Here is a 2,996-nt window from a genome sequence, read left to right on the forward strand (position 1 = left end):
GCTTTCTTTGTGTCCAACTTTGGAAACTTCTTATTTTCTTATTTTTATTTAAATTTTTTTAATTTACTAAGCATGGGACCTCGGAATCATATGCCTCAAGCCGTAATTTTTTTTTGGTGTACAGATTCAAGATGGTTTTTATTTTCTCATTCAGTTAATGGTCCCTTATTTTCTTATTTAATATTTATTTTAACAATAACTTACTTTGGGACCTATGTTCTTGGTGTACAAATCAGGCGACTAATTCTTTCTTCGCCATTTTGTTTCATCTCGACTTATTTTTTTTTAATCCTTATGGAACCTCCAAATTATGCTTTTGTTTTTGGTATCCAAGTTCAGCAGTTGGGTTCTTTTTTCAAACTTCTATTATCAAATTGATCATTCATCTTGGTTGCGCCAGTGGTTTCTTATTTTTTATTAATTCATTTTTTTATTTACTTCGCAACTTGTCCCATTTATAAAACTACTAAACCAGTGGAGTGTTGTGCTGATCCATTTGGTGGCAATTGTGGTCTCTTATTTTCTTATTTATTTAATATTCCCTAAAAAGTATCATAAAAATTCAAATCTGAATCTAATTTTTTTATTTTTGGTTAATAAAACTACTGTAACAAGCGGATAATGATTGGGCTCGGAAGCACCTGTTGTCTCTTATTTTCTTATTCATTTAACTTCTCATATTTTATTTTTGACAGAGGGCTCCTACAACGAAGTTTTGTTCTTGGTATCCAAGTTCAGCAGTTGGGTTCTTTTCTTACATATTTTATATTATTTTTTATTTTTTTTTTGTTAATAAAACTACTCACACCCTTACTCCCTTATTTTCTCGATTAGTTAATATTATACGAATATTTTTTTTCCCAAGCTTAAGGCCTCGGATCTCTGTCTTCGATGTACAAGTCCGGAAGAAGTGGTCTTATTTAATTTTTGCTATATTTTTCTTTTAATCTATAAAACTTCCTTTTTCTTTTATTCATTATTTTTATAATGAATGCCTAATGAACGAGCCTCGGAATGATATGCCTCACACCGTAGTTACTCTGTTTTTGGTGTCCAACTTCGGAACCTTCTTATTTTCTTATATTTATTAAAAATTTTTATATACTTTTTAACCATGGGACTTATGTATATGCGTCATGCCGTAGTGCTTTCTTTGTGCAAAACTTCCGGAACCTTCTTATTTTCTTGCTCTTTTTAAAATTTTTTATTTTATTTACTAACCATGGGACCTCGGAATCATATGCCTCAAGCCGTAGTGCTTTTGCTTTTGGTGTACAGATTCAAGATATCTTATTTATTTCATTACTAGCAGTACCCTGCCACGTTTCGCTGTGGCATATTGTTGTTGCACGCATAAAAAATAAGTCAAACAAAAAAGAATAATTTTCAAATTAATTAAATTCTGTAATACTTGTGGGTATACAATATTCTTTGTTTCTCCTCCTTAATCATTCATTATTATTTCTGTATTTTAGTACATAGGTTGCTCTTCACTTAAGCACCTTGTGATACACGACATTTTTTGTTTTATTATCAGGCGCAAAAACAAACAACGCAGATGGTCTTCCGACCCGTGAACATGCCACGTATAATTGACCATGGGAAAAACATGAATGTTCTAGATTTAAACCACAAACTTTTAAGGATTGGCCTTGTGATTTGTTGATTGTCATGGCAAATGCAAGACGTATCGGAAATTGAAGTCTTTTAAATTCAAACGGCATATCGGTTGGGATCATCGGGATCCTCGGAATGAGAACTTCCTCACCTTTGAATTTTCCTATCATTATCGTAGCGTAAATTACATTGTTCATCAATTTACTAACCACCAAACTCGTACCGTTGCACAGTTTTGGTTGGTTTATGTTTCGAAGCATGATTACTACGGAGCCAACCTTTAGGCGTAAATTGTGCGGTGGTAAGCCAGGCACGTCCAAAGAGTTTAAAAATTCAATTGGATAGTTGGTGGCTTCATCTTCATTTGTGACGCAGTCAATAGATTTGAATGAATGCATTGTTCCAATGATCTTATTTTGAATTATGTAGTTCAGGTCATCTACATCTTTATTCTTAGCCGCTAAAATTGCTCGCTCACTCAACCATTCATTATTTTTGTAGTTAGAAATAATATTTGGAAATACATTGTTGATAAGTTCGTCTTTTGATGAGACAAAATTACAGAAATTATTTGGAAATGATATTAAACCGCTCGATTCTATCTACAAAATAAAAACCAGATTCTTTAACTACATTCTATGTAAGTACAAAAATAAATACCTTAAATGTCGGATTAAAACCTCCTTCTTCGATAATGTCTGCCCCAAATGACGTCATTTGGAAACAACTATTGTATTTTCGAGTATTTGCAAGAAAGTGGCGTGATTCTTGTGTTTCGCCGCAAAGCAATGAATACAATGGCTCTTGTGGCGGAGTCAACACTGGCAATTTCACTTTACCATTAACGCAGCATAATCCAGGCGTTTCTCCGGAAAACTTTAATGCACCACAATACTCGCAAACAACGTCCATTTGCCCAATGCAAACGCTAGGATGCAAGCTGTAATCATTGCTGCAATCGTATCGAAACGCAGCTCGATTCAAATCAGCTAAATATCTGCGTCGCAAATTGAAATCTATTTGAGAAGCACGAAGTCGAGCCATACTATTGCGGCGCTGTTCACGTGCAATTTCTCGTTCTTCTTCAGTCCTTTCATATGCAATATTTTGTATTCTTCTTGCATTACGGCTTTGTCGGGAAAGATTCGACCGTCTTGGTCGCGGCATTATTAATTAAACTTCACTTCACTTCAATCCACTTGTTAATTATTTATTTAATAGAAATAGTTTTAATATTGATTTCAGCGCAACACAATCTTTTTGGTTCGTTGTTAAATTTGAGAGCCTGACTATGAATTTGACTTCGTTTGTAACTGACATTTTGACATTTGACATTTTCTTCTTAGCTGTCTGCCTAAATAAAAAAGTATGGGCCAGGG

General features: G+C 33.9%; 1 long non-coding RNA gene across 1 annotated transcript; it reads right to left on the reverse strand.

Annotated features, from left to right (window-relative positions):
- Positions 1-2,090: 2,090 nt before the first annotated feature.
- LOC123257539 lies at positions 2,091-2,330 on the reverse strand. The gene is made up of 2 exons (XR_006507634.1): positions 2,278-2,330; positions 2,091-2,219 (listed from the first exon to the last, which is right to left on the reverse strand). It is a non-coding gene; the product is annotated as an uncharacterized LOC123257539 (long non-coding RNA).
- Positions 2,331-2,996: the final 666 nt, after the last annotated feature.

The sequence above is a fragment of the Drosophila ananassae genome, chromosome XL (assembly GCF_017639315.1).
Source record: "Drosophila ananassae strain 14024-0371.13 chromosome XL, ASM1763931v2, whole genome shotgun sequence".
Classification (NCBI taxonomy): Eukaryota; Metazoa; Arthropoda; class Insecta; order Diptera; family Drosophilidae; genus Drosophila; species Drosophila ananassae.